General features: G+C 36.5%; 1 long non-coding RNA gene across 1 annotated transcript; it reads right to left on the reverse strand.

Annotated features, from left to right (window-relative positions):
- Nucleotides 1-21,086: 21,086 nt before the first annotated feature.
- Nucleotides 21,087-21,794, reverse strand: LOC118482115. Its single transcript, XR_004867277.1, has 3 exons — nt 21,614-21,794; nt 21,309-21,361; nt 21,087-21,208 (listed from the first exon to the last, which is right to left on the reverse strand). It is a non-coding gene; the product is annotated as an uncharacterized LOC118482115 (long non-coding RNA).
- Nucleotides 21,795-23,413: the final 1,619 nt, after the last annotated feature.

A 23,413-nucleotide genomic window follows, 5' to 3' on the forward strand; every position in this document is an offset into this window, starting at 1 on the left:
TTAAGTCCCACTTTGAAAGTATATTTAACATATTTGTCGAAAATAATGTATTCCCAAAATATATATATTTTTCCCAAAAATAATATATTTTCACTCTTTGTATCCAAAATAATATTTACCCAAAAATATCTTCGTAAAAATATTTTCCGGAATATTTCGTAAGCTACGTTTTTGCGTTCGGTTTCACAATACCAAGTATGCAACTTAAATATTTATTCCTCGAAATTTTTGGTATTATTCTGGAGTTATAATTGTGATGGTATTTTGCTAAGTTACCTTATTTTGCCCTAAAATAATATAACTGGTTCACAAATCAAACAAATATTCACACAAGCGTTTTAGTATAGAATATATATTCTAAATATATATTTGTCCGCTTTTACTTACGAAAACCCACCTCCGACACTTTGAAATTTTGTAACAAAACTTATGGCGAAGTTTACTTCCAAAAAACAAAGTTAAACACATTTGTAAACACTTGTTAGAAAATAATTTTCTAAGTCTCGGGATTTTTAGAAAATTTCGCCAGAGTTTCCCCTAAAAACGGAGGTGTCCATGCTATTAAGCATATCATTTTCTTTTCAAAATCAATCAATAATCAATCCTTAAACAATTTTACATCACCAAGAGCGAAAACTATGTGCGTTACATCTTAATCATGAACTTGATACATTCCGAAAACGCGTAGTAACTTGGTAACGCTTTTAGTGGACTTAGTTACCTCCAAAGCGTAATTATTTCTTTAAAAATTATTTTCTTACAAAAGTTTAGTGTTTAAAACTTGTAAACAATTCTTACAAAATTAACCTTTTGAACTCTTCTTGTAAATAAAATGTTTTCACACTTATTTTGTTTCAAAAAATGGTGCAAGTGTATGTAAAAGTCATGCTTTAAATCGATTCTCTAACTTAGTTTATTTAGAAAAGTCTTTTGTAAAACTTGGATCTACATGCTCATTAACCTACTTGTTTAATTATATTTCAAGAAAATCATTTTCTTCCAAGTTCATGCTTAGACTTAGAAGATGATTATTCTATGTAACATATAATCACCTTCTAGTCTTGTTAAATCATATTTCTAAACATCATTTAACAAGATCCATATGGTGATTAACACCACATAACCAAGAATCAACAAGAATTCAACAATACATTCATAACAACATCCTACTACAACATTTCTTTATGTTTCATTTTTATGTAAAGCTTTATGTTCATGTTCTTGTTTAAACCTTTTAGTGTTCTTGTGATATTCATCACACTACATCTTTTAACTACTCAAAATAGAAATAAGCAAGGGTTAAACAAAGACTTACAACTAGCTCAAAGGCTAGGGAAGAACTCTAGTGAAAAAGATGAAGAAAATGATGGTGAAAAGCAAGTGAAAGAGCTCCTTGATGATCTACAACTTCAAGCTCCTTTAATCATCCTTCTAGCACTTGAATGTAACTTAAAAATGGATGAATGTGGTGTTGAGATGGTGGTGGTGGTGGCGGTTATAGTGAGGCCGAGAGGGAGAGAGAGAGATGAGGGAGAGGTGTGAACTTTGTGAAGATGTGAAATGATATGGTGATCTAATGCACCATGCTTATAAAGATCATTTCAAATGTTATGTCCAATTCATCAAGTAACAATCTAATATAAAAATAGAAACAAACCTAGGAAGTATGTTGGTGAATTTTGTGGGTCCCTTTTGTGACTGTAAATGGGTAATGGGGGGGGGGGTTAGATGTAATATTTTGATGATAGTTGGTAAATATTAGTTCAAGTAATAAGTTACATATGTTAGTTACTAGAGAATTTAGTGGGTGTTAGGGTGTTCGGGGATCATGACTAGCCAAGAAATAATAAAACAATGTGTTTGGCAAAAATTTGGTGTCCCGGGAAATGTCCTGTTATTCGGTTAGATACCGTTTCGTTAAAGTGCTTAATTATTCCGTATAATGCCTTTTATATATCTTTTTGTGTCACATTTAATTCCCGACATTTAGGAAATCATACAGGACCATTCTGCCAAAATTTTGCACACTACTAGCATTTTAAATGCTGAATTTCTGATAAACAGTGCAGAATTCTGCATTATTAGTGGGTTTTAGGCACTTCCCGGCACTTTAACTATCACCTAGTGACGCAGTTTTATGGTCCTCACTTCCCTACACTCCATACTAGTGTAGTACCCTGTCTGTGGCTCATACTGGCCTTAAAAACATAGTCTGTCCATGTGCTGGCATTGTCAGCATGTTTCTGAATTGTCCGTTCAGTGTGCTGCTAACTGTGCTTTGTGCATCAAGTATGTCACTAAAGTTTGTGTGTAATAAATGGAGTGACAGTATGAAATATGATGCATATGTATGTATGATACAAAAATCATAAACCAGTTTAAATTGTCAGTTGTAATCAAGCACAGTCATTAAGCACATAATTAAGATTAATTAATTGTACGGATGCATGCAAATTTGATGGTTGTCACACCATGGACAGTAGAACAATAACACAATGAACAACAAACTAAAACATAATGGATAACAGAGCAAAAACACAACACAGAATGATCAGAATCTATAACACAATTTATAGAAAACCCACTCAGTTGGAAAACACAATAATCAGAACCAATAATACAAAGTATAGAAAACTCAAACATAACACTACATTCATTGTGTCACACCTTGTGCTATATGTTTTGATAATAAAACATAATGGACAGAATCCAAAATAACATTGTGTTATAGGTTTTGATACTAACAAAATGTATGGAAACCCTAATATAAAACCGTAATGACCAAAACCCAGTTGAAAAACACAATGACCAGAACCTTACACAATGCATAGAAACTCAGTAAAAATATTATTTTTTATTTTATTTTTATATAGCAATATCATACTGATATTAAAGTTAAAGAACATTTGTTATTAAGGTACTTTTTCAAATATCGTATGAAAAAGTTATGAACGCTTTAAAATCATCTGAGAATTGACATGTGTCTTCATGTGGCGAGAGGAAATCTACATATGTTTGCCCTTCCACTAATTTATTCCTTCAAACCTAATCTTTAATTCTACAAATTTAAGATCAATTGAATAGAATCCTTCTCACCACTTCTCATTTATTTTGCATTGTCTATTGATCCTAACACATAACACATAAGATATAATTTAAGAATGAACTTTTTTAAATTAAGTGTGTAAAATAAGAGAAGCGGAAAAAGAATCTTGGACTCACAAAATTATACGTAGCTCAACCGGTAATAATAAATGCGAACAAGAGACAACTAGGGGTTTTGTGTTTAGAAAGCACCAAAAGCCTGAAGCCTATGAAAAGTGAGGTCAATAGAAATCAAGATTTTGGTTTTACTCTTTCGTAATCTTAAATATTCAAGTCATGGGTGCCGCTTGACTCTACGTCCATTTTCTCTCTAACATCTCGTCTCTATAGTCTCTAGGCTTGATTCTTATGTTGTTGTCTTCATTTAGGTACGAATATCGTAAAAATAATAGAACCTATTCTGTTACATAATTGTTATAAAGGATTCCAAAAAAGCAAGTACCAAAGAAAATATAACAAACAAACCGTACAAACAAACAACCATGTTGACACAGCGCGGAGCAAGTAGATCATAAAAACAGAACTCCAAGAAAAGTTATAATTTATAAATTACTGAAATGCTTGCAAGAGAAACCCTCATAAAGGGAATTTTATATTTTGGTAGGTTTCTCAAGAAATCACAAAGTGACATGTAATTACTGAAATTAAATATAGAAATGGATACGTAAATTGATTCAATCAATGATGTATTAAAGAAGAGAGTACGAAAATCGCGAAATTTGTTAGGAAAACTATGATTGACTAAATCCATAGCCCTTCATTAAGGAATTAGGGTTTGATAGTTAAGTCAAACTACCTACCATGTTTGCCACATGATGACTCGTCAAGACCTCAGGGCCAGCTCCATAGCCTCTCTAACCTAGGCACTGCCTAAGGCCACCAAAAAATAAGGGTCTCCAAGTTTTTATATATAGTATATGTATAATATGTAATGCCCAAATAAATACGTTTATTTCAAAACTAAACTAGTTTTTCATTGAATGAGCCCAAAGTAAATATTGTTTAGCAAAAAATGGCCCAGTTTCAAAGCCCATTTCATATTAATTTCCCGCTATTACAACACAACAACCATCGACCTAATCATCATTATTCAGCGGCCTAAAGCCCCTAAGATACAACCGCAATCATCATTCCCACTTCTCATCGCAACCTTCTTTCAATTTCTAAGCAATCGGCTATCGCTAGACGAAATAAGTAACCGTAATCGCCCATGGCGACACGGGTCCATCGGGATTGGAGGAGAGTTTATGGGTGAAATTAGGGCCTCCACTTCGTAATTCACTTAAGGGTCTCCAAAAACATTCGAACGGCCCTGCAAGACCTTTCCATTCGTTGGTCACGAGCCTCGTATCTCTAACCATAACCGAAGTCAGGGCCGCCTCTAGGGCAATCCAAATGAGGCAGCTGCTTAGTGCCGCATGTTTAAGGGGCCCCCAAAATGTTTTTAGGGTTTCTGAGTTTTGAACAACAATGAATAAAGCATCTTACGCTTCCTTCAAAAGGGAAGAAAGCATAATATGATACCATGATTTTCTGATTCAATTTCTAGTTTTGTGGTTTTAGTTTCTTATAAGGCGATTTCTAGGTAGTAATGGGTGCAAAGACCGAGACAACAATGGCAACTTGTGAGTCTACCGTACCCACCTAAATGTATTTGCAATGTTCCATATTATGTTGTTGCTGTTTAATTTCAAGTTTGTTATGATGTTAGTGCTTCTACGCTTCTTTGGCCGTGTTTTTATGGCAATTTCCCCATTTCAGGAACCTTTGGATGATCCCTTATTAGCATATAAGCTTATCGTTGTTTGTTTGCAATTATTTAAAAAATAGTTTGTGCAATAAAACTTGTTTAGTTAATTTAAACAAGTGTCAACAAATTAACTACATCATGGAAAAGGTTTATAATTTATGGTAAAAAATGATAATTATGCCCTTTATTTTACATTGCCATTCTTTCTGCAAGTTTAATAAAAGAGTAAATTACAGAGCTCGTCCTTTATGTATGTATGTTATTGCAGATCATGTCCTTTGTCTTCAATAATTACATTAATCATACCTAATGTTTACGAATCCTAACATGTTATATCATTTACCCTAAACCCAGTTAATTTTCTCAGTTAATTATAGTCACATGGGGCCCACGTGAGGGAATTAATGTCTTTTAACCTACACATCTCTTTCCCCTCATTTAAAACCCCGAATAACCCTAATTTATACACAATATTATACAACAACTAGAACAAAACACTTCACTGAATTGCTGCCACAGTTCAAGCTGAAGATAATGCGTATTCACACACAGATCTCCATTGATTAAAATTCAAAACCACACGGATCAGATCAGATCAGATCAGATCTGGTGAATTTGATTGCAAAGATGAAGGGATTCAGTTCGTTAATGTCACACCCCGATCACGTTAAAACAACAAAGTGTGGCGGAAACGTCGGAGAGTGTTGTAACAGAATTATTGTTCCACAACCATGGTAACCAAATGTTTCGTTTTATTGAATTATTATGTAATGTACATTGTCTTTAAACCAAAACAAACATGCTACACATTGTTTATAACTGTTTTTAAGTCACTAAGGCCTCGTCCAGGTCCTATGTGACACAAGCTTCCTAGCATGCAACATCAAGCAATACCACCTGAAACATATGTAAAAATAAAGTCAGCAAAGAAATGATGGCGAGTACATAGGTTTTACGAGAGTATCGGATTCATGGCTCGTTTATATGTTGCAGTACCTCGTTAGACTACAAGAGTCAAAAGTACAAACCTCGTTTTGAAAAATGTATTGCAACATAGTTTAACCAACTCAAAAATCAAGATGGTTATAGTATATAAAATCTCGTAGCCATGATTCTTAACCCAAAAACATTTTTTTTAGTAAAACAACTTGTAAACATCTCGTAAAAACTCGTTAATAAAACTCGTATGGTTTATATCGTTTCGAAAACCTCGTTGTGTGACGTTGTTTCAAAATCGTTTCCCCAGTGAACTAAATAATGACACACAATGTAATATGATAGAAGCACTTATATATAAGATGTACCAGTGGTGTATCTACCATGATTCTATCATACTACACCCATCCCATTATCTAATCACTACCCAAAACCAATCTTTTATCCAAATCGTTTATCTCGTTTAAGTCGTCTCAAATCGTTTAACTCATCCCAAAATCGTATTCGTTTTAATAGTGAAACTACTTTTGGTCATCTCGCTAATAACATTTAATCCTTCGTGACTCGACTACCTCGCTTCTCTTATTAACAAACCACCAAAGGGTAAGTTAACAATCACAGATTCGGTCGTTACCTACATAACCCCCACACATAACCATGGGTGTAGTCTGATAACAGGATTTGTCAGATCCTATGGTACCATAACCTAATACTGGTCGGCTTGATCAATGCTAATGAATGTCATTCGTTATGTAACTACAACCAACAAGTTTCATTCACTTTATTGAAATCGTTATTATAAACCATCTTAATTGTTTTTGAAATCATCGTTTAAACCTTGAAGTCGTTTTGTACATATGAATCACCCCAAAACAATTGAAAACAGTAAAATAGGGGAACTATGTACTCACATTGAAGTGCAAAGTATCCTCAATTTAAAAAACACAACAAGCTCAATCAAACCAAGGAAAATCAAGCAACACCTAATAAACGAATCACTAGTCAAATAATAGACGCCTAAATCAGAAGATCGGACAGAATGAGGCCTTGTAAACCAATTGAGTGTTGGAACTCATGTGATATGGTTTAACAAAACCTACATCCTAAAGAGAAACCTAACCTAAGTGCTTCCGACCCGTTACGACCCGTTTAGGTAGCTTACGCTACTTTAACGCGTCGTTCGCGTAAAACGCGTTCGAGACGTCTAACTAGTCCTATGACAAGTATTATATGCCTAAACATGTTTATTTATGTTGCATAATCAGTTATGTGACAAATGTTTGGGTTACATATGCTTAAAATCCAATTATGCATGAAAAGGGCATTTTGGTAAATTACCTAAGGCATATAAACTACCTATCATACAACTACTTAAACTAGGTGACCATAAGGTATAACCTCGGAAGGTTATTCCCTATGCAACTATGGTCACTAAACATGCTTGGTCGGATCCTAATGATTGACCAAACGGGTCGAGTTCGAAAGTCTAAGCGGTGGTTTGGACAGCCTGACTTACGACTCTAAACAAGCACTAAACTAAAAGTGACGAGCTAAGCATGTTAAAACATGCTTAACTATGTTAGAAAATAGGTTTTGATATCAAAACAAAGTGTTTTGATACCAAGAGTAGTTTGGTTGCAAAATACGCTTAAACGCGCATTTTGACCGAAACTACGACTCGTCACTACGCCTAGTAAATGTGGTAATCAGTAGGTATAGTCACTAAGGACTATAACCATCGTGATTACGCTCACGTTGCGAAGTTCAGACGAACTTCTCGTTGACCATCTCGTGGTCAAAGCTGAAAGTCAAACTTTCACACTCGAAAAGCGATAAAAGAACGAAGGAGGACTTACAAAGGGTCAAAATAGATTTGGTTCCAAGTATTCTCAGGTAGGTAGTGAATAATCACAACCACTTAGAGAAATCTCAGACCAAATGTGAGGAAAATGGAATGAAAGCATGGCCTTTTATAGTTTTTCGCAAACCGTTAGGATCATTTCTTGGAGAAGAGGGAATGATCTAGGCCATACAAGTGTTAAAGACTGATTGGGGGACTTGTTCTCCACACAAACCAGCCCATAACATGAAAAACTAGAGATCAAAACCATCAAAATCGAGCTAAATGACCAGATTCATTGTTTCTGTCTGACATGGCAACGCGGCCCGCGTAAGATAGACATCAATCCTTACGCGGCCCGTGTAAGGATGTTTGGCAGAATGTCAAAACATGTCCCTGCACTTCAGAATCTTGGATTTCGGCTCATTTTTACACGTTTAAGCCCCGTTAACCTCATTTCAAGGCTCTAAATTGAAGTTAAAGTATAGGGCACTCAAAACATGCTAAAAAATATCTCGGATGGCGGTTCGTTTGGTCGTACGATTGCGTTGTTCGGTTAATTACGACGGGAGTCGTAACGAACGCAAAAACGATCCAAATCAAGCGACGAATGGAATTTCGTTACGCCAAACACTAAAATAAAATATTTTAATGCTTACATAAATTTTTGGGTGTTCGGATATATTCAGAACGGAAGATATGCGCGAAAATGCAAACTTGTGCACTTTTTGACGCTTTTAGTCCCTATTGATCAATAAAGTTTATTTTAGCATACCGAACCCCTCAAAGCCTATTTCTAAGCTATGTAAAGGATATTTAGGCTATGTTTAACCTATGATCAAGTTCGGGAATGTTCGTTACTATACAAATCGGTATAGTTTCGCAGTTTGACACAAATAGTCCCTACGATCGAACAAACTTGTTTTCAACACACCAAACCATCCAAAACTTATTCCTAAGTTATGTGAAGGTTATTTAAGGTATGTTAAGCCTATGTCACTATCCCGGAGTGTTTGTCGCGTTAAACTGACTGCGTTTACGCACCAGTTTGCGTATAAAGCTTGAAATCGAATCGAATCAAATTGTAAAATCACCAAACACAAATACACATATAATAACACCAAATCACATTGTATTATTGATAACTAACATTGTTTTGCATTGTTCATTGATTAAAGAGCACAGTTGTCACAGTCTCCCCTACTTTAGGAAATTTCGTCCTGAAATTTTAACTAGAGGAAACTTGTGAGAACAATTGCGGATATTTCGCCTTCATTTGGTCCTCACGTTCCCAAGTAAACTCTGGGCCACGTTTGGACTCCCAACGAACTTTGACCAATTTAATCCGTTTGTTCTTCAACTGTTGAATGTACGATCCACTATCTCCACAGGTTTCTCGACAAAGTGCATCGTTTCATCGATTCGGATCTCGTCGAGAGGAATGTGAAGATCAGCGTCAGCTAAACACTTTCGCAAATTGGACATGTGAAAAGTCGAATGAATATTTCCAAGCTCTGGAGGTAGCTCTAGTCGATAGGCAACCTTTCCAACTCTTTCAACAATCTTAAATGGTCCAACGTATGGTGGTGCAAGTTTTCCTTTCCTTCCAAATCTTATCACTCCCTTCCAAGGTGACACCTTGAGTAGGACATGGTCTCCGACTTGAAATTCTAGGGGCTTGCGTCGCATATCCGCATAACTCTTTTGACGGCTTCTAGCTGTCACAAGATTATCACGAATTTTCTTGATTTTGTCTGTCGTTTCCAGAATGAGCTCAGGTCCAGTGAGAATCCCATATTGATGCTAGCATGATAACATTTTCGACCGTTGAACGACAGGTGAACAACATTTTCGACCCTAAAGAGCTTCGAATGGTGCCATATTGATGCTAGCATGATAACTATTGTTGTAAGAGAACTCGATCAATGGCAGATGAGAATCCCAATTACCACCAAAGTCTATCACGCATACTCTAAGCATATCCTCCAAAGTTTGAATCGTCCTCTCGTATTGTCCATCTGTTTGGGGATGATAAGCAGTGCTTAGATTTAATTGGGTTCCCATAGCAGATTGCATGGTCTTCCAAAAATGAGATGAAAATCAAGCATAACGATCAGATATGATGTCCAAAGGAACACCATGTCGAGATACAATCTCATCAACATAAATCTTTGCAAGTTTATCAGCAGATAGATCCTCGCGAATCGGAAGAAAATGAGTTGACTTCGTTAATCGATCGATGACAACCCAAATAACATTGTGACCTTTAGATGTACGCGGTAATTTATGATGAGATCCATCGCAATGTTCTCCCACTTCCAAACCGGTATCTCTGGTTGTACAAGCAAACAAGAAGGTCGTTGATGTTCAGCCTTGACTTTGAGACAAGTTAGGCATTTTGCTACATACAAGGCAACATCTTTCTTCATACCAGGCCACCAATACTGAGTACGAAGATCCTTGTACATTTTATCAGCACCAGGATGGATGGAATATCGAGATTTGTGAGATTCATCCATCACTAAAGTGCGAAGATCGTCTTGTTTCGGAATCCATCAACGATCCTTGAAAAAAAGCAATCTATTGTCCTTCGCTTCGAGTTTAAGCTCAAGCTGATGTGGTAATTCCTTACCTATCAAATTTTGTGAAACACAAAATTGCTGAGCTTGAAGAACACGAGTTTGAATATAAGATAGAGTTTGAACAGAATGAAGCTTGACTCGCTCCTTTCGACTAAGCGCATCAGCTACGACATTCGCTTTACCAGGATGGTAGCGAATCTCGCAATTATAGTCACTCAAGAGTTCAACCCAACGTCGTTGCCTCATGTTCAGCTCCTTCTGATTGAGAATATGCTGGAGACTTTTGTGGTCTGTGAAAACCACACACTTAGTGCCATAAAGATAATGTCTCCAGATTTTGAGTGCAAAGACTACAACACCCAACTCAAGATCATGAGTCGTGTAGTTCTTCTCGTGAACTTTCAGCTGTCTAGACGCATAGGCTGTAACCTTGCCTCGTTGCATAAGGACACAACCAAGACCTAGATTTGACGCGTCACAATAGACAACGAAATCATCGTTTCCCTCGGGCAAAGATAGAACAGGAGCATTACACAGTTTCTGTTTCAGCGTTTGGAACGCTTCTTCTTGCTTGGGTCCCCACTCAAAAGGATTATTCTTCTGAGTCAGAGCAGTGAGTGGAACCGCAATCTTCGAGAAGTTTGAAATAAAACGACGATAATATCCGGCGAGACCAAGAAAAGATCGAATCTCTGTAGGTGTCGTCGGTGTGTTCCAATCCTTAATTGCAGCAATTTTGGATGGATCCACATGAATACCCTGCTATTTGAGTATATGTCCCAAAAACTGGACTTCTTTAAGCCAAAATTCACACTTGGAGAATTTAGCAAAAAGTTGTTCCTTCTTCAGGAGTTCCAATGTCAAACGAAGGTGTTGCTCATGATCGGCTCGAGATTTTGAATAAATAAGAATATCGTCGATGAACACAATGACGAACTTGTCTAAATAAGGTTTACAAACCCTATTCATTAAGTCCATAAAGATAGCTGGAGCATTCGTCAAACCAAAAGGCATGACAGTAAACTCATAATGCCCATATCTCGTGCGGAAAGCAGTTTTGGGAATATCTTCTTCGAATACACGAAGTTGATGATACCCAGAGCGTAGATCGATCTTGGAAAAACAGGTAGCACCTTGCAGCTGATCAAAGAGGTCATCAATTCGAGGTAGGGGATATCGATTCTTGATGGTAAGCTTATTAAGGTCACGATAATCGATACACATTCGAAAAGATCCATCTTTCTTTTTCACAAAGAGGACAGGAGCTCCCTAAGGTGAATAACTCAGACGGATAAATCCTTTATCAGATAACTCTTGAAGCTGTTTCAATAATTCTTGCATCTCAGACGGTGCAAGTCGATAAGGCGCTTTATCAATCGGGTTGGCATTGGATACAAGATCAATATGAAATTCGACTTGACGAACTGGAGGCAAACCAGGCAGATCATCAGGAAACACCTCTGGATAATCCCTAACAATCGAAATATCCTGAATACTCTTGCTCTTGCCTTTCTCCTCGGTGACATGTGCCAGAAAAGCAACATATCCTTTTAATAGATAGCTTTGGGCTTTCGTGCATGACATAAGTTTTAATCCACCAGATGGTTTCTCGCCACGAACCTCTAGGACATCACCAGACGAAAGAGGAATACGAATGATCTTATCGAAACAAACAACCTCAGCATGATGTTTGGTTAACCAATCCATTCCCACGATAATGTCAAACCTCCCAAGTTGCATCGACGTGAGGTCAATAGGGAAAAGATGGTTATCAAGGTTCAATTGACAACCATGAAGAACAGAATCAAGTACGAGAGGTTTACCAGTAGCAACTTCGACAGATAAGGGCTTCCTCAGTTTAGTTCTAGGTATCGCAAGTAAAGGCTCAAAGGATAACGAAACAAAACTCCTATCGGCACCAGAATCGAAAAGGACAGATGCAAGTTGATTGCTAACAAGGAACGTACTGTTAACAACTTCGTTGTCCACCCTCGCCTCATTTGCATTTAGATTGAATGCCCGTCCACGAGCGGGATTCACATTCGCGTTCGCGTTGACATTCGGATTGACATTCGCATTCGCATTCGCGTTTACCAATCTCGGGCAATTGTTGTGGTCGTGGAAATGACCCATTTCTCCGCAATTAAAACACAAACCAGGTAGGAATCTTGTAGCATTCCCCTGAACCTGTGCTGGAACCTGAGCAGCCTGATTTTGACCAAAACGACAAATGTTGGCCAAATGCCCAAGTCTACCACACGTAGCACACTGTTTACAGGCCTGTTGGGCAACATTGTGACCATTACATCGAGCACAGTGAGTTGCGGTACCAGCATATGCTTTGTTTGCAGGAGGTTGAGTCGGTGGGTTCTGAGCAGTCTATGCTATAACAGCAAAATTTTGGGAAGTCTTGCGCTTCCTTGACTTTTTAGAAGACTCGCCCTGCTTCTTACCCTTACCCTTTTCCTTGTCAGAATCGGCCGACTTCTTTTTATCACCCTTACGGATGAGTTTACCCTTCCTAACTTGAGACTCAGTCAGGGTAGCAGACAACTCGATCGCATGATGGATGGTAGTAGGATTAACGCCGGTCACAATATCCTGAATGGAATCGGGTAAACCATCGATATACCTCTCGATTGCTTTCTCCAGTTGGGTAACCATAGTGGGACACAACAAACTGAGCTCCTCAAATCGATTTGTATAAGCACGGTGTTCTCCCCCGTCTTGTTTCAAATCATCGAATTCTCGTTCCAAAGCTCGAATCTCGTGACGGGGACATAATTCTCTCATCATGAGAGCTCGGAGCTCTTCCCAAGTTTGTGCTAATGCCACTTCGGCACCCCTATCGCGCATCACTCCGTTCCACCATGTAAGAGCTCGCTTCTCAAACACGCTTGAAGCAAATTCAACCTTACACGCATTCGGACACTGCACATGTCTAAATGTGCTCTCGATACTCTCAAACCACTGCAGGAGCGCAATTGCTCCTTGTGAACCAGAAAACTTAAGCGGCTTAGCAGAATTGAAATTCTTGAAATTACACTGAGCATTATTGTTGTTATTATTGTTGTTGTATAACTCATGGATTTGGGTCACTACGCCTGGAAGTACAGCAGCCATTTGCTGAGAGAAAAGGGCTGCAACTTCTTCAGCAGTAAAAGTTCGAGCATCGGTTCGAGCATCGCGTCGAGGAGGCATTGTCTAAAAAGGAAACATGAGAAACGAGTGAGGTTGACAATTGGAGAAACAAAAGAGGTATTAATAACATCGACAAAACACAAGGAAGGCGATCATTCGTTCGTTACCTCGAACAAACAAACGACACGCAGTGACAAATCAAAGTAAATAGGTCAAAATAATGTATCGCGAAGACATGCTCGCCTATAAGTGAACACTCACCCCAAGAGTTCCCAGGTAAGAGTGATTGGTCCGATACTTCGGATTTGTACGAACACTCTAGCCTTAGACAGAAAACTCAAGGTACAGGCATTCACTCTTCCAGTTTGCACGTGCTCTCATTATTTAGACCCAAACTTTGACGAGATTTTGAAAACTTAGAGGGTTCAAAACCTTATAACAGAAGGTTCAAAACCTAGTGATCAATCATCCAAGGATAGATGATTAATTTTCGAATCGGATCCGTTATTGTGTTCTCGTTGTGGTTATCACCTAAGGATAGGTGACGGTATTGTTTTAAACTCTAAACACAAGTAAACTCGTGTTGGGGTCCTAGAAAGTTATAGTCTAGGTCAAAGCATTACTAATAACCTAATTCCCTATAACCATCGGCTCTGATACCAACTCTTCTGTCACACCCCGACCACGTTAAAACAACAAAGCGTGGTGGAAAAGTCGGGGAGTGTTGTAACAGAATTATTGTTCCACAACCATGGTAACCAAATGTTTCGTTTTATTGAATTATTATGTAATGTACATTGTCTTTAAACCAAAACAAACATGCTACACATTGTTTATAACTATTTTTAAGTCACTAAGGCCTCGTCCAGGTCCTATGTGACACAAGCTTCCTAGCATGCAACATCAAACAATACCACCTGAAGCATATGTAAAAATAAAGTCAGTAAAGAAATGCTGGCGAGTACATAGGTTTTATGAGAGTATCGGATTCATGGCTCGTTTATATGTTGCAGTACCTCGTTAGACTACAAGAGTCAAAAGTACAAACCTCGTTTTGAAAAATGTATTGCAACATAGTTTAACCAACTCAAAAATCAAGATGGTTATAGTATATAAAATCTTGTAGCCATGATTCTTAACCCAAAAACATTTGTTTTAGTAAAAGAACTTGTAAACATCTTGTAAAAACTCGTTAATAAAACTCGTATGGTTTATATCGTTTCGAAAACCTCGTTGGGTGACATTATTTCAAAATCGTTTCCCCAGTGAACTAAATAATGACACGCAATGTAATATGATAGAAGCACTTATATATAAGATGTACCAGCGGCGTATCTACCATGATTCTATCATACTACACCCGTCCCATTATCTAATCACTACCCAAAACCAATCGTTTATCCAAATCGTTTATCTCGTTTAAGTCGTCTCAAATCGTTTAACTCGTCCCAAAATCGTATTCGTTTTAATAATGAAACTACTTTTGGTCGTCTCACTAGTAACATTCAAACCTTCGTGACTCGACTACCTCACTTCTCGTATTAACAAACCACCAAAGGGTAAGTTAACAATCACAGATTCGGTCGTTACCTACATAACCCCCACACATAACCATGGGTGTAGTCTGATAACGGGATTTGTCAGATCCTATGGTACCATAACCTAATACTGGTCGGCTTGATCAATGCTAATGAATGTCATTCGTTATGTAACTACAACCAACAAGTTTCGTTCACTTTATTGAAATCGTTATTAGTTTTGTATAAACCATCTTAATCGTTTAAACCTTGAAATCGTTTTGTACATATGAATCACCCCAAAACAATTGAAAACAGTAAAATAGGGGAACTATGTACTCACATTGAAGTGCAAAGTATCCTCAATTTAAAGAACATAACAAGCTCAATCAAACCAAGGAAACTCAAGCAGCACCTAATAAACGAATCACTAGTCAAACAATAGACGCCTAAATCGGAAGATCGGACAAAATGAGGCCTTGTAAACCAATTGAGTGTTGGCACTAATGTGATATGATTTAACAAAACCTACATCCTAAATAGAAACCTAACCTAAGTGCTTCCGACCCGTTACGACCCGTTTAGGTAGCTTACGCTACTTTAACGCGTCGTTCGCGTAAAACGCGTTCGAGACATCTAACTAGTCCTATGACAAGTATTATATACCTAAACATGTTTATTTATGTTGCATAATCAGTTATGTGACAAATGTTTGGGTTACATATGCTTAAAATCCAATTATGCATGAAAAGGGCATTTTGGTAAATTACCTAAGGCATATAAACTACCTATCATACAACTACTTAAACTAGGTGACCATAAGGTATAACCTCGGAAGGTTATTCCCTATGCAACTATGGTCACTAAACATGCTTGGTCGGATCCTAATGATCGACCAAACGGGTCGAGTTCGAAAGTCTAAGCGGTGGTTTAGACCGCTTGACTTACGACTCTAAACAAGCACTAAACTGAAAGTGACGAGCTAAGCATGTTAAAACATGCTTAACTAAGTTAGAAAACAGGTTTAGATATCAAAACAAAGTGTTTTGATACCAAGAGTAGTTTGGTTGCAAAATACGCTTAAATTCGCATTTTGACCGAAACTACGACTCGTCACTACGCCTAGTCAATGTGGTAATCAGTAGGTATAGTCACTAAGGACTATAACCATCGTGATCACGCTCACGTTGCGACGTTCAAACGAACTTCTCATTGACCATCTTGTGGTCAAAGCTGAAACTCAAACTTTCACACTCGAAAAGCGATAAAAGAACGAAGGAGGACTTACAAAGGGTCAAAATAGATTTGGTTCCAAGTATTCTCAGGTAGGTAGTGAATAATCACAACCACTTAGAGAAATCTCAGACCAAATGTGAGGAAAATGGAATGAAAGCATGGCCTTATATAGTTTTTCGCAAACCGTTAGGATCATTTCTTGGAGAAGAGGGAATGATCTAGGCCATACAAGTGTTAAAGACTGATTGGGGGACTTGTTCTCCACACAAACCAGCCCATAGCATGAATACCATGCGGCCCGCGTAGATCAAAATCATCAAAATCGAGCTAAATGACCAGATTCATTGTTTCTGTCTGAGCCACGCGGCCCACGTAAGATACACATCAATCCTTACGCGGCCCGTGTAAGGATGTTTGGCAGAATGTCAAAACAGGTCCCTGCACTTCAGAATCTTGGATTTCGGCTCATTTTTGACACGTTAAGCCCCGTTAACCTCATTTCAAGGCTCTAAAATGAAGTTAAAGTATAGGGAACTCAAAACATGCTCAAAAATATCTCGGATGTCGGTTCGTTTAGTCGTACGATTGCGTTGTTCGGTTAATTACGACGGGAGTCGTAACGAACGCAAAAACGATCCAAATCAAGCGACGAATGGAATTTCGTTACGCCAAACACTAAAATAAAATATTTTAATGCTTACATAAATTTTTGGGTGTTCGGATATATTCAGAACGGAAGATATGCGCGAAAATGCAAACTTGTGCACTTTTTGACGCTTTTAGTCCCTATTGATCAATAAAGTTTATTTTAGCATACCGAACCCCTCAAAGCGTATTTCTAAGCTATGTAAAGGATATTTAGGGTATGTTTAACTTATGATCAAGTTCTGGAATGTTCGTTACTATACAAATGGGTATAGTTTCGCAGTTTGACACAAATAGTCCCTGCGATCGAACAAACTTGTTTTCAACACACCAAACCATCCAAAACTTATTCCTAAGTTATGTGAAGGTTATTTAAGGTATGTTATGCCTATGTCACTATCCCGGAGTGTTTTTCGCGTTAAACTGACTGCGTTTAGGCACCAGTTTGCGTATAACTTTCAAGAAAGCGATTTAAAGCTTGAAATCGAATCGAATCAAATTGTAAAATCACCAAACACAAATACACATATAAAACACATATAATAACACCAAAGCACATTATATTATTGATAACTAACATTGTTTTGCATTGTTCATCGATTAAAGAGCACAGTTGTCACAGTTAAAACCGCCACTTGTAGTTAAAACAACCGGATTTGCGTTCGTAGCCCTAGCTTTTTTCTATTTTGGTAAGCATTGATCCGACGGAAAAGATCAGCAATTGATCTTTTTCAGGTCAAATTCAGACCAAACTGGAAAACTCCAATTGTTTCAATTTCACCAAATTTCAACAAAACTTTTGATGTCAAATCGTTAATAAATGATACAAACGAAGTAGAATCAGTAGCTGATCACACGTTACCGACGATTCCACCAGCGGCATTTGTTTCTCCGCCGCCACTACCGCCTCCGCCTCCACCGCCGTCGATGGTGCAGGGGTTAGGGGTTGTGGATGAGAATGGAGTGATGAGGGATGACTTTGAGGTGGGGGAGTATGATCCGGATAACTAGCATTATTCATATTGCAATTCAAATCAAAGTTCTTTATTGAAGACTGTAGCAGATGAAGGTAGGTGAAACAGGCAACCAATATCAGTCAACAAATTAGGGTTATTTGGGGTTTTAAATGAGGGGAAAGAGATGGTAGGTTAAAAGACATTAATGCCCACGTGGGCCTCACGTGACTATAATTAACTGAGAAAATTAACTGAGTTTGGGATAAGGGATTTAACATGTTAGGATTTGTAAACATTAGGTATGATTAATGTAATAATTGAAAACAAAGGACATGGTCTGCAATAAAATACATACATCAAGGACGAGTTTTGTAATTTACTCTTAATAAAAAATTTCCACATTAACATATATAAAGAAGCAATATTCTATGTTTACTATTTGTAGTACATTTTTGGGATAAGTTTCCATAAAGTTAGATATTCTCTTTTCTTTTGTTTTAATTAGTGGTGGATCTAGAAAATTATTATAGGGGCAACATTTAAAAAAATCTAAAGGGGTAATGAAATAAAAAAAAGGTCAGTTTTTCCAAAATTTAGACTAACGTCAGAGCGTCAAGGGTCAACGGGGGTTACTCCTTTTTACACTCTATATCCGCCACTGGTTTTCATTTAATATGTATACTAGTCTAAGTTCCTGTGTAATACACGGGTAGCTACACAAAATAATTTAAACTTTAACATTATTGACGTAAATAATTTAATTATACATACGTTCAAATATTAACGTAAATGATGGAGAGTACATCAAATAATTGAAATACATGAATACCATAAAATGATGGAGGGCGATTCAGAGAAGAAGATTGGTGGGTATACATTCAAAGAAGAAAGAATTGGGTGGGTGGTAAAGTGTGCCGTGTTCAATTGTAAGAGGGCAGTATGGTAATTTCATATGAAACTAACAACACAAATAGATGAGGTTAACGAAGGTGGACTGAAATAGTTACGAAAGTAAAATCACATGGACTGTTTTCGCAATTTTTAAACTAACTGACTGAAATAGTGATTTTTAACAAACCACAGGGACGAAAAACGTAATTAACTATTGCTTTGTAATCAAAATCAATTAATATTATGTTTCCAAAAGAAATTAAAAAAAATGTGTAGTAAAAATCAATTAATATTATGTTTCCAAAAGAAATTTAAAAAAATGTGTAGTGAAAATCTAGTAGCTGATGATCGACTAAATGATGGTAGGCGCAACAATGAAGCAGCAACAACACGTCTAGATTATCCTCGTTTTCTTTAAGTACAAATCTTGATTTCGAAATTGCCCCTACATAATCCTTTGCAGCTGGAAACAACCTCACATTTAGTATTTTAGTCTAAAATTTAAACAAAATAATAACGAAATACTCAACCTCTTTAATCAAAATAACGAAATATTCAATGTCTGTACCATGTCCATATTTTTACCTTTGAATTCTTCATGGCTTCATTTTTACCTTTGAATTCTTCATGGCTTCTTTTTTAAGCCTCTTCGACTCTTGCTCCATCTTTTACATCTATCTTTCTTCGTATGCAAGTGCTTTTTGAGCACATGCTACCATGTTTAGACTATCTTTTTCAGCTTCATCCTAATCTCTTACGAATCTAACAAAAAAAATATACGAATCAATCACAATACCTTGGCACGTAACTTTTAATAATCAGTTGTTAATTAAAGCATTCACAATGCATTCTCCATCTTCGATCCTACAATTTAGCTACAACCCTTCTTTTTCTTTAAATCTTGTTCAACTTTTAAAACAAACCCACACATCTCACTCTCCATTTCTATCTCTATTAACTAAATAATAATTTATATGCCTTCTCTTCTCTAATCTGTCCTTCCACTCACAAAATATAAGGAAAATGGTATGAGCAGCAAACAATGAATACCTGAATATAAGGCATGAAAAGTTAGTCTCTAAATTTAATCCCCATTTTAGAGAATAGGATAAAGTCCCATATTCGGTGAGTTTTTTTTTAAGTTTTTCTAAATTATATGGATTGAGATATGATACGGAATGGGATGTGAGTGATCTAAGAAGCAATATACGTTGTACCTTGTCAAGAACACCAGCTGAACTATGAACCATAGTAAAAAAAAAAAAACGCACCACACTCACTTGAAGAACATCCATTTCAACAAATAAGAGTTTTATTGCCATGTTCTAATGATTCAGGCACTATACTTAACGCCATTTGATCTCTAAGAATCATCAAGGTTAGGCCATGGACAACATAGATATGATTATTATATTTCACTTTGACTTCCCTTAGTCTTTTGACAGTAGAATAATACAGACAATTTTTTTTAACAGCAGAAAACTGCACTTTTTGCAACTACAAAAATGCAGCAAAACTACAATATTTCACTACAACTAAATGTGGAAAATTAATAATTTCAATAGCAATAAAACTCAACATTCGCTGTACTACATGAAGCATAAAGGTAGTAAGAAAGAAAAGAAGAAAAAGAAAAACATACCGATTGGGAAATTACATTGAAGTTGATCAACTTGTATTAAAATGGGCTATCACAAAAAAAAAAAAAAAAAACATGTGTTAATTAGTAGAGAGTGCTGAAACTATAATTCAGTAGTAAGCATCAACACCACTTCAGCAATGAAATTAGATTCTTTTTTTCCTCATCATATAAGGCGTTTCACTGAATATACACACAATTTAGTTTCTGCTCTAAAGGTACTTGGCATGTATAGACTCAAAAGAAGTATAATTGCAGTTGCATTTTGAATGCAGTAGATTTTAGTATTCCAGATTCGTACCTTTTTGTCTTCGTCAACTTTGCCATTTCTTCATGCGAGAAGATCAACATGATAGAATCAACGGGAATCGTACCTTACCGATGACGAAAACATAAAAATAGTTTAAAGAATCAATAGCCATGCTTGCTCATGATAATCCATTTTTTCTTAATTTAATACCCAATCCAATCGAAAGCCTGGTAAACATACCATATCAAACACAAGCATTCAATATAGTGTGATTTCACTAACAAAGAGAATAGTAATCAGTTGGGTTAAGTAACAGTAACTAACCCTGTCCCATAAACCTATGCCTTGTTGTCTGGCTTGTTCTTCAAGGCGTAGCAGTTCTGTATGCTTGGGAGTCACCTCTCCTGTAAGAGGATTTTGCGCCTAACACAAGATTTCAATACATTATTTGTTTAATAGTACATTTGGTTCTAGCTTTAAGCAAAACATCATATGGAATGTTAAAAAACTAAGTTTGCATGGCGAATCTAAGTTTTACCTTCTGAGCTAGAAGGCGTTGGTAATGTTTCATTGATTCAGGCTCTTTCATAAGATTTACATATAACAAACCCGATCATTTAGAAAGTCGAACAAACCTGTAATTTTGAGTCCTGCTATTTCAAGAATCGTTTCAATCAGACATGCGACTTTGGAATTGACTCAAACCCTAAATTATGACACCTACGATTTCAAGAAACTCGATCAACCTACTAAATAAAGGATTCATCAAACGTGCGATTTTGGTACTTGACCGATATTAGAATTGGTTCAAACTTCAAACCTTGGATTATGAGACGGGGCGACGTGCTCAAACCAAACCATCGGTTAAGAGACCTGTGATTTAAAGAATGAACATCCAGTGAGTGAATGTGTACCTTAATTTTTAAATTGCTTCCTAATTTCTCATAATACAAAAATGACCACCAAAACCCTAATTCCTCCACTCTGTTCATCCATAAACTCTTCTACTAAATAAAATCACTCCTTCTACTAACACCTGTCACGAAATTTCCTGGACATTAGGTAACATTGAATGCCAAAGGAAAAAAAAATAGATTCTCATTGACGTATAAAACAATGGTGTACCTCAAAAGAGCATCGACGTTCACACCGCATCACACTCTCTGTATTCGATACCCTGACACACAAAATCAAAATTAACATTAATATTAATATATTTAACAATGAAATGAACTTCTGTAATCGAATTCACTATCACTATTTGAATAAGAAAAGGTGCAATTAGAGCACTTACAATTAGGATCACAATTAGGTTTCGCATCTAGATTACCAAATACAGACAACATAAAAAAGAGAAAACATGCATGTGTTACAAATTGTGAAATCGACACATAAAGAAGAACCATACGTAGAATTAACAATTCTTGAAGACAACCCTTAAAAACTCAGATAAAAAATTGGGATAAGATGCAAAATTTTTACAAGGAAAAACATAAAGAAGTGAAATTCACCACCGGATAAGATGCCATGGCCGATGCTCTAATCGGATTACATCATAAAAATCAAAGAAAACATACCTAGATGATCAGAAAAATGAAGAAGGCGAAAATAGATCCAAGTTTGAAGACGATGTAGAGTGAAGCCAGAGAGAGAAGATCTTGTAATGATTTCAACTAATTGAGAGAATTAATTACGTTTCCAAATTGGAGAAGAAAGGTGGTTTCAAAAAGAGTGTAGGAAGGAGAAAACACAATTGCCGCTCAAACATGAATTCTCTGGCTAAAGACCTATGCCACATCATGGTCAATTGGTCAAAGCTATTTTGCTTTAATATAAAAGATAGACCAGTTCTTATTCATATGTGTCTTCCTTTATGTGTAACAAGTTGTGACTTCTATAAAAAATATTAAAGGAATAGAGGAGTTTACACAATTGTAAATATAATAAAATTTAAGAATAATTAATTAGTCTATAAGCTTTTATTAGATTATATGTAACACCCCGAAAACGGGCTTGGTAATTAAACTCTGTTAATACTAAAAGACGGGTAACGTACCGTTATTAGTAAAAATAACCCGGCAAATATTTGGATTTAGATAAGAAATCCTAATATTAAATAAAAACGAATCAAAGTTTTAAGTAATTAAGTTTATAAAAGGCCCGATTTAACGGGACTTAAAGTAAAAGGGGTTACGACTTCCCGAACCTACTAAGCTAACTAGGAATAATTCTAACCTAGTTAGATAGTGACTTATGAGTGGGTTAAAACACTTAAATTATGAACTAAGAAGGGGCCAAAGATGTTAAAATCGAAACTTATGCTGCTAATTTAATTAAAACAAAAACCAAACACCCCATTTGGAGATGTCTGGTCGTACAAAGAAGCAGGAGGCGATGGGTTTCTTCAAACCCTAAAATCCTTACTAAAACTCTCAAATTGGAGGTGCAAATCTGGTCCAAAACGAAAATCGAGCATAGATTACTGATCCCCATTGCAAGGGGGTTGTAAGTTATGTAAAATTTGATGTTAATTCTCTGCTTGAAATTCTCATGAATTTAGGATATTCGAAATTTGTTGATGCATGTTCGTTATATGATGAAATAGGAACATTGTAGTGTCTAGGAGTAAACCCTAGACAAGCATATGATGAAATTAGGTCTAAATCTTGTGAATTCATGATCACCATTGAAGGTGATAAGTGTGATGATGCTAAATTCGTGTAATGTGATGTTTTTAGGGTTTTTGATGGCTAAAAATAGTGCTATAATATCATAAACATGTTTCGATTGAAAACTGAATTCAAACAGCTTCTGATCAGAATTTACAGCCGAATTGTATTGGCTGTAACGTGGACAAAACGTGACAAAAACGTTTATTTCTTGAGTCTAAAATGTAATTCCAGGAAATATCTTTAAAACCCCACT

Source organism: Helianthus annuus, chromosome 1, assembly GCF_002127325.2.
Source record: "Helianthus annuus cultivar XRQ/B chromosome 1, HanXRQr2.0-SUNRISE, whole genome shotgun sequence".
Lineage (NCBI taxonomy): Eukaryota > Viridiplantae > Streptophyta > Magnoliopsida > Asterales > Asteraceae > Helianthus > Helianthus annuus.